The sequence below is a fragment of the Hippichthys cyanospilos genome, chromosome 1 (assembly GCF_059441005.1).
Source record: "Hippichthys cyanospilos isolate Australia breed blue-spotted pipefish chromosome 1, RoL_Hcya_1.0, whole genome shotgun sequence".
Taxonomy (NCBI): Eukaryota; Metazoa; Chordata; class Actinopteri; order Syngnathiformes; family Syngnathidae; genus Hippichthys; species Hippichthys cyanospilos.
The window spans coordinates 29644511-29660176 of record NC_142369.1 but is presented as its reverse complement, the minus strand read 5'-3'; the positions used below and the strand labels follow the sequence as shown (position 1 = coordinate 29660176).

Genomic DNA, 15666 nt, shown 5'->3' with positions numbered 1-15666 from the left:
TTTCTAAATTACAACTGAAGCTGAAGATCCATGTCAGACAGATGTTGTTTGGAAGTGGCCATACCATTTTCAGCATGAGTGTAGCATCACACCAAATGGCTTCATTTTATAATTACACTACACTACACGCACACACACACGCACACACACATACACGGAAAGGTGCATAATACTGGCCCTTTAAGAGCCTTGGGCCAGCATCACAGAGGCAGTTGAGATTGATCGGAGATTAGAGAAGACGGTTTCTTTACCGTAATGTTTGCCTTTTATTTAAAGTATTTTTGTTTGAAGAGCTTTGGAACTACTATGGAAATACATTTATTGTTTTGTTGAATCAAAGATAGACCTGTGGATTATATATATATATATATATATATATATATATATATATATATATATATATATATATATATATATATTTTATTGTATTTGAACCTGGGAAAGCATACAAGTAAACCAGGCAGCCAGAAATCTCAACTCGCACAATGTTGCCAAACAAATCACAACTATTATTGTTTGTTTCAACAAGTTTGTTATTATTATTATTTTTATGTCTTGAGCAATAATTGTTTTAGACATGGCAGTGTGATGTATATTGCACGTGTCACCATGGCATTAAACGTGCGCAGCATAGCTTTTCTTGTGCGCTGAGAACATGTGAGCAGTGCGCAATTGCGAGCAGGGCGCAATTGCGCACGCGCGCAGCTTAGAGGAAACACTGGTTGTGCCATATTGAAATTTGACATTTTGCCACCGGCTGGGTGAAATTTCAGCTCCATATTGTCTTCTTTCAGTGATTTCCCTTTGATGTAAAGATCAAAGGATTGGACAAAACAGCACAAGGGTCAAACATGTAGGCAGAGTGCCAAGCTGAGCTTCGGCAAGGAACCTTCACCTTTCACAAAGGCCCACCCACAACATACTGTGTTAGAGAATGGCTGTTCATTTTATTCATGACTGGAAGCTGTGGGGTGAGTACAATAAACACACTTCCCGCAACACCTCACATGGGGCCTAAATGTTCGAGGTCTGAAGTGTATTAATTTTAAAGATCTGCATGACTACAGTCCCGACAGTGGAGCTAACAATATGGCCTGAAGTCGCTTGGATTTTGTTGACCGTTGCTATATCATTCGTCCACTGTTTTACTTCAGTTTCATTGCTCTTCAAAATGCTTTTCAAGCAGTTATGTTGTGAATTATGTAGTAACCGTATTGCCAAGCATTTTGATGCAATGCAAATACTTTGATGCCGTTTCAGTCTTTCAGAATTCATTTGTATGACATGCTTCCATGTTCTATTGTGCTTTTGCATCACTTGCAGCCACAGTGTAGCCATTTGCTTGTGCTTTATTGAATAATAAGCGCATATACCTTGGACTACGACAATGACAATAAATGTTGTCATTGTCCCACATCATCCATGTCCATGACTGGAGCCGCTCCCAGGGGCATTGGTATTAAGCAGGGCATCACTGTGGACAGGCATTAAGCATGCAGTCACAGCATCAACATGTTACCTTGTGATTTGTGTGGGTGTGATGCTTATTGTTTATCCAGCACACATTTAATATCAACCAGGTATTTACTGTATGTGTGGGTGTAAACATGTTCAGGAAAACAATAAGGGGGTTCCATTTATTAAATGTTCATTGTGAAGTTGTTTATAAAATGAGCTTCTCTTGGAATATGAGAGCCACAAAATAGTTGTGAACTTCTAATAATTTGCACTGTTTGTTCTTTTCATCAATTTTCTTAGACATCACAGACAGACAAACACCTCTAATATATATTTCAAGTGGCTAAACCTAAACGGTAAAAATGAAAAGGGTGCTGACTGCAGTATCTGGGCCTTTACAATGCATCCATCTACTCATTCATTAAAATAGTTCCTAGAAAACAAGATAACTGATGAAAAAATATAGATGAAGCTGGAAGTTGAGTTAAGATGACTCAAATGCATACTGTGCTTGTTCTGTGTGTGTGTGCGTGTGTGTGTGTGTGTGTGTGTGTGTGGGCAGCTGTGAGATGCAACAACCTCTTGTCAACACCAAACAATGTGGGTTGTCTGTGATGTGTCACAGTTTTTAAATGAGAATTTAAAAAAGAACCAAATAATGACAATGATGTAGAGTATGTGTTTTGAAAACCACAATTTATGGACGTAAAGCTGAGACTAATAAATATGTTCCATGCGTCATTTCATACAAAGATTGATGACACCCACCGCACGTATTCGTGGAGCGCAGAATCTTCTTGACTGTGCCTGGATTGAACCCATCAAAATCGTACTACACTTCGTGCACCACAACTTGGATCTACTTTTGCCGAGTTTAAAGCCTAGTGTGCTTTCTGTCGACAAATTGTCAGGTGCAGTGTGTGTGTGTGCCTGTGCTTGTGTAATTATACATAATGTTCTCAGTCTGACGGAACAAATAACAAGTCACACGTTGGGCTGTCAAATTGTGAAACATGTTGCCAACACGGTCAACGAGACTTGGCCAACATGAAAATGAAAATGCAGTAGTTTGCATGTGGAGAGCATGGATGCCTGGCTACAAAAATAGGGCCCAGCATATCAGTGCAGAGACTTTATACTGTATATATATCCGTTACTTTTATTGCCAAGACAACGTAACTAAGTTCAAAATTAGTACATATAATAACCCCAGTAAAACAATGACATTGTGAACATGAAATGTTTTTCTTTGTACTGTACTCAATTAAACATAAAGTAGATAGAAAGTAGAGCAAAGAACGTGCAAATGATTTAATTGTGTTTTTATTGGTTTGTCCCAACTTCATTGGATTTAGGGTTCGTGCGGGGTTTTCAACATTTTAGGCGAATACATCTCTGAAAATATTTGCATGTGAAGTCAACTCCTATGTGTTAATACTTGGTCGAGCCACCTTTCCCTGCACCTATGCTTTGGAATTGAACGTTGCAACGGAGTCGAGGTAAATTTGTATATTTTAGTGCTAGCACTGTGGGTTTAGCTCTCACTCAAATCAGCGACAGGAAAGTGAACGGTAATTCTTGCCCGTCTCAATCTGCCCGGCACTGCCTGCACTGATGACAAGCTCAGGGTGGGGGTGGGTTGGGGTGCTCAGTGAAGGGCCAGGTCAGAAACCTACCGCCCACCACTGGTCAAATACCTTTTAACCATCTTAAAGGGCATACAACATGGTATTTTATTCTTTCCACAGTGTGATATGAGCTTATAAATTACATTTGGCACATTGCCGATTTAATTCCTTTTCCTAACCAGGAAGTAAAACGAATCGTTAGTAGAGACCGCGCCTCTTACCGGGTGCCCTCATCCTCACGAGGCTTGCGGCTGATGGAGACTATTCCAACAGTGTGAACAGGTGTTTTACCGACATCAAAATGCAAAACGGCATCAATACTCCACTCTCACTATCATATGTTCCTCATATTAAAACAGTCCCCGTGGGAACCCAGTATTCATAACAATAGTTCCGCCCGCGGGTGAATTGTTTACTACTGTCGCTAATTGTCCGGCTGTGTGCTCCATTACACACATTTAGGCAACTTCAGCATTTATACAGTAAAATAGTGTGGCTAAGAAATAAAACACTGTTTACTTGGCTGATCTGCAAAATCTCTCCTCCTCAGAACTGAAATGAAACTATAAGACATGGATGTTCGGCGTGTATTTTGTCTTGCACTGGAGGTGCGGCGATGTGTAGGGGAATTACGAATTGCTCCTGTCTTGCTCTTGCCGTCAGAAATGCACTTCAAAGTCGTTTACATCTGCAGGGGTGGGGCCGGTGTGAGAGCACAGAATAAACAAGGAATGCTTAGAAATGCATCAATGAAGGAGAATAACACTTTGGAAGTATTTAGGGTGATAAATTAATGTTGGAACATTGTTAAAAGCTCCAAAAAGTTGACTTTCTATGTTACGGCCCCTTTAAAATAATACTGGACTTACATTGAACAAAACGGTGAGAAACCAAAGAAACCTCTTTTCAGATCCTTGTTTGTCCTTAGGCTGCACCTCTGAATGGTTAATGTGTGAACCATTGTAAAGTAGTTGGTGAAAAAAAATGAAAGAATGAATGTAAAATTACAAAACCACATGCTTTTCGCAGCTTTTTCATTTGCTCAGCGGCTTGCAAATGTTTGTTAGTCAAGTCTATTTGTATAGCCGGGAATCATCACAGTCTCAAAGGGCTTCACAGGTGAAAAAGTCTAAAAATGGCCACAGGGTCAATCGGTGTGGTTTTGTGATGCCACGGCCCCAAAAAATTAAACTGGTCTGATCTGACCAAAGCACCTTATTCTCATTTTTGCGGTTTTGCCTTTTTTATGCACTTTTTAACATTACCTCCCTTTAGATTTAGGAGTTAATTTCAGTCTGAAGACCAGATGCTACTGAAGGTGCAAAGGACTAAGCGGAGCCTCAGAGGGGATCACGCCTTTTCCGTGTCTGCCCCTTCCCTTTGGAATGACCTTCCATTAAATGTCAAGCAAACCCCCTCATGTCCAACATCAAAACTCATCTAAAGACACATTTCTATTCTTTCAGCTCAGCATGAGGCTCAATGTATCGTGATGAGTATTCCATTTTGTCTTGTTTTTATTTTCCATTTTTACATGATATTATTTACTATATTTACCTTGTATTCTTTTGTTGATTGTTTAAATTCATTTGTAGTATGCCACTGTTTTCATTGTGTTTGTTATTGCTTGTCAGCTCGTGTAAAGCACTTTGTACACAGCAATGCCAGTTTTAAAGTGCGATATACTGGTAAATAAAGTTGAGTTCTTTTTGCTACGCTTCCATTAAAGCCTGATGTGTGCAGTGCACAGCCACTTGAAGTCAATTGACTTGACGCGAGGTCGACTTTTACTCTGAGAAATACGGTACGTCACCCAGCTTTAAACATCTGCACACATTTATCCCTGACCTGTCTGGTGCTTTCCTTGGTCTTCACTATTGTTGTCTAACACACTTCTGAAGACTTTGCGAGCTAGTTTTAGTCATACTGAGAGTAAATTTCCTTTAAATGTCCTTGATTTACTGAATACGGAAATGACTTCTGAAGGAAGATACGATTGTTTAAGGTGTACAGAGCAGAGGTCATGGGGCCGAACGCAAATGCACGCTACAATTTTTGGATTCAGGATTAAAATTTAGTAAATAGGCCCATATATATATATATATATATATATATATATATATATATATATATATATATATATATATATATTTAATCCACAGGTCTATCTTTGATTCAACAAAACAATAAATGTATTTCCATAGTAGTTCCAAAGCTCTTCAAACAAAAATACTTTAAATAAAAGGTAAACATTACGGTAAAGATATATATATTTTTGAAATCAAATGTTTTGTCTTGCCTCTATAAGTTATTTATCTTTGGCCTGGTAAATTTTTAGGCAACATTAACTTAATGAGATCAGGCTCAAAGCTTTCGAGTGAACACTTGATCCTCCTCACAATCTGCGGCTATGAGACAAATCATCGCCATTACTGACACGTGGCCAAACGAGAGATTTTTTTCACATCATCGATGTTCACGTCGCATAATCTGGAGGGACATTCAAAGATTAGTATTGAAACTTCAAATTATGGCTGTCAATATTGCGATGTTCAAACTGTTGCAGTGGCGGTCTGTGACTTTCACACATGCGTATGCTTTCTGTGATGTCAGGCTCTCCACGCGCACATTACTCGGCTGCACAGGCTATTTTCTGGAGCTTTTAAACGTCAATAAACCCGCATCAGCCATTAAAACTTGTCACTATACATGATGCTGTCAAAACTTAAAACAAACAAAAACATTTTTAAATAAATATCCACAACATTTTACAAACTTCAGATTACAAATCGCCGTTTAATATAAAAAGAACATCACTTTATTTCTTTACTCTTAATTGAATATGAACAAAATAAAATAACACAAACATATTCAAATAAAACCATTAATAAAGAAAAGGCTTGCACTCACCAAAATGAATGGCGGTCACAGTCTTTTCAATATCTATCGATTTTTCTTCACCTCTTTGTGCTCCCTTTCTCTTGGCACTGAGATGTACAGTATATCCACTCGGGTGTTCCCAAAAGTTTTTAAAAAGCACCGTAGCGCATTGAGGAGCTCACTTTACCTTCGAACTGAGATGTACAATACTGCATATCCACTTGGGTGTCCCCATAAGTTTTTAAAAGCACTGTAGTGCGTGTGTCCAGACGCGCTTTGGTGTCACCAAATCGATCCAAACACCAAACAAAAGGCATTCCCAGCAGAACCATTTGCCAGGGATAGCTCACGCCCCTGCTAGCCAAGTCAGAAGTATGACCAGGTTGGGACAGGTTAGCTAATAGCTACACCAAAGCCAAAGCAAACACTGTGTAGCTCGCTTGGTGAGCATTGCACCGCCTTCCTGCAGTGAGCATTCACTCACGTCACTTTCAACGTGAAGCCTCTAGATGGCGATCTTATGAGTCGGTTGGCTATTACAGCTGTCTAGTAAGTTATACGAACCGCTTACATATCCATCTGCGCTCGTGCAGAAGCCCGCAACTGTTGAAGCGAATGCCCTAGCGCCTCCGGGAGTAGGCAGATTACATACAGCCTGGCGACACAAGTTAGCTGAATACTTATTGGCTAAAAACTCCAACTTAAAAGTACAACACTGAAAGGAGGATATAATATGACATGAAAATGATAAAATATGGAAAATAATTTTATATATATATATATATATATATATTATATATATATATATATATTGTGGCGGACACTAGGACCATGTCTCTCACCCAGTAGGCATGTCGCTATGATCCTTTGATGCTTTGAACCTGTTGGCTTTGTCTTTGCTGTTTTGGACTTTGTTGTACCAGTTTTGTGATGGCATGCGAAGAGTAAAGATCTCCACTAGCACAGCGACGTGTGGTTTCTTCGCCTCGCCACTAATATATATATATATATATATATATATATATATATATATATATATATATATATATATATATATATATATATATAGTATAATGAATTTAAAATGAAATGGACTTTTATTGTAGTTATTATAATTATTATGGTTAAGATAATGATTTCAGGTTATGTTAGGCCAGCAGAGAAGGCCTTGCTGCCTTTGACGGCCCACCACTGAACTGTTGACTCATCCAAAGAGGGCCAGTTATTGCTGCTTTTCATCCTGTTCAACAATTTTGTTGTTAATATTAAAATGACCAACAAAATAATGTCCTTGTAATGCAATTAGTCAGATGAAAGGGAAGTTCATGAGTGAATAATCTTTCATTTTGAATCAGCCACTTAACTGAACTGAGGAAAAAAACTGCACGCCTTGCGAGAAAATATAATAGTGAGAATGTCCTTCACTTTGCTGTTATTCTTACCCTGCATGAGCACATTGGCAAATATAGTCATCAGGAATGCGTGTCACTTTTCAATTGGGTTGCAGCACGAAAACTAAGAGGAAAAACACATTTCAAAGTGTATCACCAAACAGTCTAAAATAAAATGAGGTAATGAAGAAATACTAATAACAAATGCATTGCGGGAAAGAAAATGCACTGCGGGGGAAACCGGTCTCTTTTGTGACACAACATCTCTGGCGGGGCGTTACGATTTACAGATACGACAAACTACAATACCTAACATTGCTCTTGATCGATCGGAATTTAAATAAAGGTCAGATCAAGAAAAAGGGAAACAGGGTGAATACTACATTAAGAGCAACGCAACCACATGTCCTCTCTGGCCTTACAAGGGGCTGCTTCTGCTCACACCTTTGAGCTCTATGGAAATTAGGATTGACTGTGCTCCGAAAAAAGCACAGAGGTCTCACTCTTGTCAAACACGCATGAGTTGCAGGATCAATACAGAGTACTGATCTCCAATTGATGAGATGTCTGTGCCCCTGTCTCTGAAAGAATCTCCCCCACTGATTTATCCCTCCAAGGAATGCTTTGTGGAATCCTCGCATATTTGTTCAGACATGTCTCTGTTACCTTTCATTCTTCTGTTTTAAATGACGTCAACTTAGTGTGGCTTTAGCTATACGGGCTATCAAGCAGCCAGAATGGATAAATGTGTTTCTTGTCTTTCTGATGACTTCACAATATGACCTTCTGGTCATTATTCCAGAAAATTCATTGTGACTCTAAATTGTACTGAGAATTTTCATGTTTGAGTATTTGATTGTTAACATATAAAAATCAGAGAAGGGTGTCCATTTTTTTGCGGTTCTAGACTTGAAGACCATCAATAAATCTGCAGTATTACAACAAATTCTACACACAGTAGTTTCAATTTCAGTTACCTTGTTTTATTTCTTTTTAATTATTTTTTCGATAAGGCAGAAGAGTGAATTGCTCATTTCCCGGAAGACTGTCTTATTTTTCTATTCCCTTTGCGGTCATTTTCAAAGTACTTTTTATTTTATTTTTTTTAAACTCATGTAAAGGTCCAGTGCTTCAACAGTCATTGTGCTTATGGTCAAAACCAGACAATCATCAGTTTTCTGACCCCGTGCCCATCTAGACTCTGTAACCTGGTTTGTTTCGTTTTGCTTATTTTTCCTAGTCAGGAAAAATACCTAGAAGAGATTGTGATTGGAGAGGGAGAAAAAGCATCCTGCACTAAAACATGGAGTGGGAGTATGAAGGGAATGGAGAGTTGAAGAGACAAAAGCCTGAAATCTGACGTCTGTTTAGATTCCGCTCAGTCATTGCACATCTAATTCTGCCTGGATGAGCAGCCTCACATTCTGTAAACACTATTGTTTTTTGTCTATGATGGTCCAAATTTATTTTCATTTCTTTGCCAGCACCGAGCCCAGGCTTCTTATTTGCCTGATGCCTGCCCAGCCACATCTGGTACATTCTACATGTTTATTACAGAAACACTCGATCAGTGTATTACACGGCTCTTGGGTAGCCCTGCGACAAAAAAATGAAAATAGAAATGCCCCTGAACGTAGGACTGATGCATTTGTTTGGGTTGAAAATGTTACATTAGCATTCCGAGTGGAAGCTGACTTATTAGTTACCCTAATTAAATGAATTCCCCCTCCACCTGTGTGCAATGCATATCACACCAAAAACAAAAACAAACAAACAAAAAAAACTATAATAATACTATAATAATAAAATAATAATCTGTTCACTTTCCCGAGCAAACTATATTCCATAATCGAGCAAATAATAAGGCAGGCAATAAAAAAAAACAGTAATAGAGCAAAAAAGGCAGTAATAATGAACCACTAATAAAAGAATAAACTTACATTCTGAGGATATTATGTAACTGAGTGAAGAAACTGTACATATATATATATATATATATATATATATATATATATATATATATATATATATATATATATATATACATATCATGTAGTGAAAGATATTATGTATTTAGCACTGATCCACTTATATTTAAAACATAGTGTTGGTAATTAAAAACACATTCTCTTGCAAGATTTTGAAATTTACGATCATTAATATATTCCCTTATATTGAAAAACGCTCTAAATCTTACACACTGTCCTTTTAATTAAGTGTAGATGACATGATCAGCTGAACCCAAATTTATGACAATTTTGTTTGCTTAATGGTTGGCGTTTTCAGAAAAAAAAGATAAATACATCTATTTATTTTATTTCAACAAATATGATTTGTAAACATTTCCTTTTGAAACTGGTCTCTAACACATGAAGAGGTCAAGAAATTCAAACTATTCTCATTTGAAAATGTGGGCTAACGGTGTCTACTTTAGAGAACCTCAATTCTAAAACATTAGCAAGTGATGTATGCAATTACAAAGCCTGAACTTATAGTGTTGCCATTTTTGTAGTTCTTGAAGGCATTAAATTGAATTGTTTGTCTACATATGCCTTGTGATTGACTGGAGACCAATTAATTACACCCACCTGTCACCGAGAGGCCTCCAGCTCACAGACAACTCAAAGGAGGACATTTTTTGATTTGTTTTTAAATCTGCATGTTTAATGATGCTAGTTAGCATTTTCCTATATAGTGTTGTACATGTTCCTCTACTTAGCAGAAATTCCACCAACTGATCATTGAAAAAATAGTAGCGCACGGCCAATTTGATCCTAAATAATCACAATGTATCTCTATCAAGGTCTTTCAGTTGAAATGACATTATGTATGCTACTGCTAAATGTTGCAGAAAAAGTGGATATCAAGCCAGTACTGCAAAGCCCCAGCCACCGGATCCTTCCAGTACCGATCACAAGCCTGGCTAAATAGAAGGTTTGTGTCAGGAAGGGCATCCAGCACAAAATCTGTGCCAAATAAATTATGCAATTGACTCGCTGTGGTGAGGAGGTGCTGGAAGCCAACTACAGTTTTTCTTGTAATGTTTTGTGCTATCATACAGTGAACTATTGGAGTTGTACACTCCCAATCATAAACCTTTACTTTTTTTTCCAACCTGGAAGGAAAAGAGTTTACATGAATAAAAAGAAAAGATTTGATCCACAAACAACAAATTGTTCTGCATACACAAAACAGGCGACAGACAACTATGAATCGAGTTCGCTGGAACGTCTGTTTTGTGTGCAAGGTGAAGAGATACGTTTGAACCACGCGACAAATTTGGCATCAATTTGAATTGAACAGGAAAAGTCCCATTCAACATTTTTTCGAATATGACTAGGTTCTATTTTGATACTTTGCCTGTGGTAAAAAAAAAAAAAAAAAAAAAATCTTCCTTCATTTTAGCTAGTTCTCTCTGTTCTCTCATTGATATCGGTGGAGATCAGTGCTCCTGAGCCCTGCGTTTCCCCTCTTGCACACGCATTTAACTTAATACTGCACCGAATTTGCAATTAGTAAAACTGGCCAACCCACATTAACAAGGAGAAAGCACTGGAGAGTCACAGTAAGTCATGGTTCCTGCACTTAGACTGCCATAACTGGGAAGGATTTATAGCCCTTGTGGGCTAACCTTTAAGTTCACTTCATTCTGTTTTTATAGAGTTGAATCATAACAGTAGTTATTTTCTGACAAGTTTCATATAGAGGAGCTTTAGAATGCTCTTTTAATACATTTACACAGATTAATTTCCTTTGTGCAAGTGCTAGATGAGCACAATTTGTCTGAATTATCATTCCATTACTTACTGATGCACCGCATTTGAGTTTGGTGCGTGAAAATATTTAACCCGGACTAACATGATGTGATTTTGGTCACGCGGTATACATTTGAAGATATTCTGTTTTGAAACGAACAAGAGAGTAGGGAAGCGCTGGTCTGATTTATCCCTCACGACAACAGCTGCATGAAAGGATGTTGCAGCATTCGGTCTGTTGTCTTAAGATATGCATGTTGTGTCTTCTCCATGTGCAATGTATCTTGTCAAAAGGGTTTAAAGGTTTTCTGCCACATATTTCTAAATAAACCTTTCTTAGCCGATAACCTTTGAAGCGCTAGTATGCATGGCCCTGCATGGAAAAGAAACATAAATAAGGGTTATATATTATAAAGCTATTTATTAGAATAATAATAATACAACTGTTGCGATATTTAATGAAGCGTCTTTTCATATTGCCATTCATCTTTTATAGAATACATGTAATGTAGCGTTGACTTTTAATGTTTTGTATCCAAATAATAGGGTCTCTGGAGTGCGTTGCTACCCAACCACTGTGAAATTCAACAAGCAAGTATTGTGAATATGTTTTGTTATCTTGCTATTTTTGAAAATGTGTTTTTAAGGCTGCCTTATTACAAAACAGTGCAGCTAATTAACCTTCCTCCACTCTGAGTTTCTCCATTAATGACGTGATCATCAAAGTTCCGAAGCAAAAGCACAACTTTGACACAGCAATTCAAGCATGTCAAGCCCAAATTTTTTCAGGGCGGCATCTATCCATCCATTTTCTTCAACCGCTTGTCCTTACAAGGGTCGCCGGAATGCTTGAACCGATTTCAGCTGCCATCCCAGGCGCGGTACACCCTCAACTGGTTGGCAGCCAAACACCAAGCACACAGAGACAAACAACCATTCACACTCATGAACACCCCTGAACGCAATTTGGAGTGTCCAATATAATATTATGATCATGTTTGGCAAGGTTGTTAATGTGGAGATATTTGTGTATTTTGTTGGCTGGATGATGCAATGTTCTTGCACTAGTGATAATGCAATGGACTTTTTATTGGCTCTCAATTTTATATGGTCAGCCAGTATAGTAAGTTGTGGTGCACTGAGATTTCCAGGGTTCACAGATGAGCATTAGCGTCCAATTAACACCAATTTCCTAATTGCTCATTAATTTGTTGGTACTAGAAAAAGAGAGACGCTTGCCACCCCAATCGCTTGTCTGCAAGGAAGGCAGAAGCACAGATTGACAACGCTTATAGGAACGCAATAAGGTGACTGTCAGAGAAATCTCAGAAAAGAAGACTAGGACAAGCCTAGCTGCTTAAACAGCAAAAAGAGTAACTCAGACCAGCCAAGATTGACTTTTCTATGCCGGCATAGGGAAAAAGCTTGGGCAAATGTAACTCGTGGGTCTTCCAACGCTAGTTTTCCACTGCCCAGCCGTCCCCCCCTGGCTTTTATTGAGTAGAAGCATAGCAGATTACAAGACACAACAAAAGAGCCAGCCGGGCGCCACCGGCAGCTGGGCCAAGGTCCCGGCTCACACTTTCGTGCGTCAACAGTTCTATCTAAGGACAGGGTCAAGATGAACTAGGATTGCATAAATGGGTAACAATGAACTAAGAACATAATGACAACAACCTAATATATGATTCCCTTCACAGTGACCAGATTTTAACGATTCAAAACTGCACCACTTCAGTTTAGCTGGAAATGATATATACAATAAATTTTCACCTGAAATTATTTATGACAAAATGAATCACTAGTCAATCTGGTGACCAGTGGCTGTGTTATTACTTTAGCTAATGCTAAATTCTACCTAGTATGACAATTTCATCCAGTTATCCATTTTCCGTCCGTCTGGCTTGCTGGTGCCTATCCCAATTGTATTCAGGGAGTAGGGGGTACACCCTGGACTGGTTGCCAGCCTGTCGCAGTGTATGACAATTTAACAGCGCTGAACAGTAAGTGCACACGCCAATATCCAATCTTTTTTGCCCGGCTCTGGTGTTGCCCCGTTAGTCCGGGATGTCTATTGGCTCTACTGACACAGGCATCAAATAAATCGTTCCCATTTCTAAATAAATTTTCTAGTGTCTATTATTAAAATTCTAATTGATGTTTTTTGTGTGAAAATAAGCTCTTTTATTTCACATTACATCCATTCATCTATTTTCCAGAGCCGCTTATCTCCACAGAGGTCACAGGGTTGCTGCATTTTTTTTTTTAACCCTTGAAAGCTAACATTAACCCTCGAAAGCTAACTGTTCATGCAAACTTGAAGCAACACTAGTATGTTGACGTTAATGTCAACTGAAATAGTGTATGTTCGGTGGTGCCATTGCATTCCTTTTGTCGCCTCAAGTGCCTCATTGTTCTAAGCTTTTGGAAGCTCCGGCGTTTCTGTGTGGCGTTTGCGTGTTTTCCCCGTGATTACAATAAATTGCCATTTTACGCTTAATCTCACTTCTTGCGCTATAACCTTCCTCGAACAAAACACTTTATTCCTTCACTTGAACATTTTAATAAGCGTTTTTATTGTATTTTAACATTATTAATGACAAGGGGCACATAATGTGGGTGGGAAAGTAAATGCAATTCCACCAGCAAAGTCCAAGTAGAATTAAGTATTAAGCAGTACATTTTCAAATCTTGCTATTATTTTATTTTTCTGCAGCCAGTAGAACCTTGTTGGTCTTTATTTGTCTTTTCCCCGCACGGCCATTATGGATGACATGACACAAGTGGTGATTAAGAGTGGGAAAAGATTGAGTTCCAACATGAGCAGTCATAGTCTTAAAACCGCACTAGACAAATGTGCAATTCTCAACCTCTTCTAATGCAGTGAGGTGTAATAGTTCTACACTTTATTTTCTCACCTTTAGAGCCCCACCGCAGTGAGTGAATGGTCCTCGAGAGGCAGAACAACAGCAGCTCCGCTATAGTAATGTAATAAACCCAATTAAATCAATCATATGGATATGAAATAATAAGGAAGAAACAGCTGGAAGTGCTTCAAGCAGAGTTAAAAAATGAATTTGGACAAAACATCTTGTTATGCAGAGTATTTTTAGGTTGCATTAATAATTCTGTCTGCGAATCCAAACTTTTCGTTAAGTGGCAGATAAGCTGTCAAATCCCATTTAAGCCTAAAGAATCAGTGACTGAGTGAGCAGGAAAATTATCAGGGGAAATGCAGGTCATGATTGCTGACTGATACGTGCGCTGTGACAGCATGCCGCGTGATGTGGGATCCACATTTTTGGAACTCCGCGTAATTCTGCTGAAAATACTTTTTCGTTGAAGAGATAACCGCTTGGTTTGGTCCGTAGTTTACTGGGGGAAATGCAAGCTTTAATACTCTTCCTCTGAGCGTGCCAGGTGTGATTTCCCAACATCACTGCGTTTGCTTGGAGCGCAGTTAGCGATCCCCGCTGCTTGCCTGAATGCATTTCAACAGATGCTAGATGGAGAAGTGGGCCCGCCGCCTTCGACCGCCACAGCAGTGCGTGAGCGTGCGAGAGCCACACGAGCCCTCGCTCACTTCGCCACGTATCAAGGCGGCGAATTGGATTACACACGATTGAGGCCCCTGTCAGTGGACACATTGGTTTCACTGCCTCTTCTATAATGCATTTCTCTTTTAAGACGGATCGTTGAATTGCGTTGTAAAGCTGCGAGCCAATCTTTCAGCGTGCCTGACACCAAAACTAGATGTGCTCCTCTGAAGTTATTGCACACCGGAAATGTTTCAGTGGATGAGACATTGGCGCTTCAAACAGCCAAATCAAGCGGCGTAAAGTGCTGCAAAGCCACAAAGTTGAAGATGAACTTTCTTATGGGCAAGTGGATACACTCATTGCCATGTCAATTGTTTTTGACTGCTGCCTTTTGACGAGCAACAGACAGCCCACTGAAAGTCGGCAAAGTGTGTGCATTACATACATGATTTGTACTACAGAAGTGGTTCATACTTGCAACCTAGATAACTTAATGTCTAACAAAGTCCCCCTAGGAAAGACACATTTCGCGCCTACCATAAATATTCTGGAAGTATACATAAAACTGTATCCTTTTTAACATTAACAAGGAAAAAAAAAAAAAAAATCAAGCTTCAACAACTGTTTTTTCCGTTTTACAGCGTTTATACAGGTTAGTCTAAAATGGATAAAAGGAAAACTACAGGGGTCCTTGGGTTACGACAGTCTCCACTTATGATGTTTTGAGGTTAACAACGCTCGCAGTAAAGAACTGGCCGTCACAATGAAAGTGCAATTAGATATTATTAAGCGGTCTAAAAATGGTGAAAGGCCAACAAACAAGTTGTTGCGCGCAAGAGAGACCGTTCGATTGCTATGTTCCGTTTTTGGGTTTTGTTGATGTAATAAAAGGTACGGTTGAGCTTGACCCTGACTCCCCTCTGCCATTCTCGCCACGGGCACGCCCGCACGTCTTGTCACAGAATGATGCGTGCGCGCACCTGGCCGTTGCGCTGTTTCCGGTTGCCCGGCCCTT

The 15666-nt window shown here is 39.0% G+C and overlaps 1 protein-coding gene across 5 annotated transcripts in view; it reads right to left on the bottom strand.

The window, feature by feature from the left end:
• LOC148430039 (leucine-rich repeat transmembrane neuronal protein 4) overlaps window positions 1-15666 on the bottom strand; it is a 47098-nt gene that overhangs the window by 18735 nt on the left and 12697 nt on the right. The window contains exon 3 of one of the 5 annotated variants that reach the window (XM_088428541.1): window positions 7440-7481. The exons of the other annotated variants lie outside the window; for them this stretch is intronic. The gene's annotated coding sequence lies outside the window, so the exon portion shown is untranslated. Of the gene's footprint in view, window positions 1-7439; window positions 7482-15666 lie in introns of those variants that run through there. 5 annotated transcript variants of the gene reach the window in all.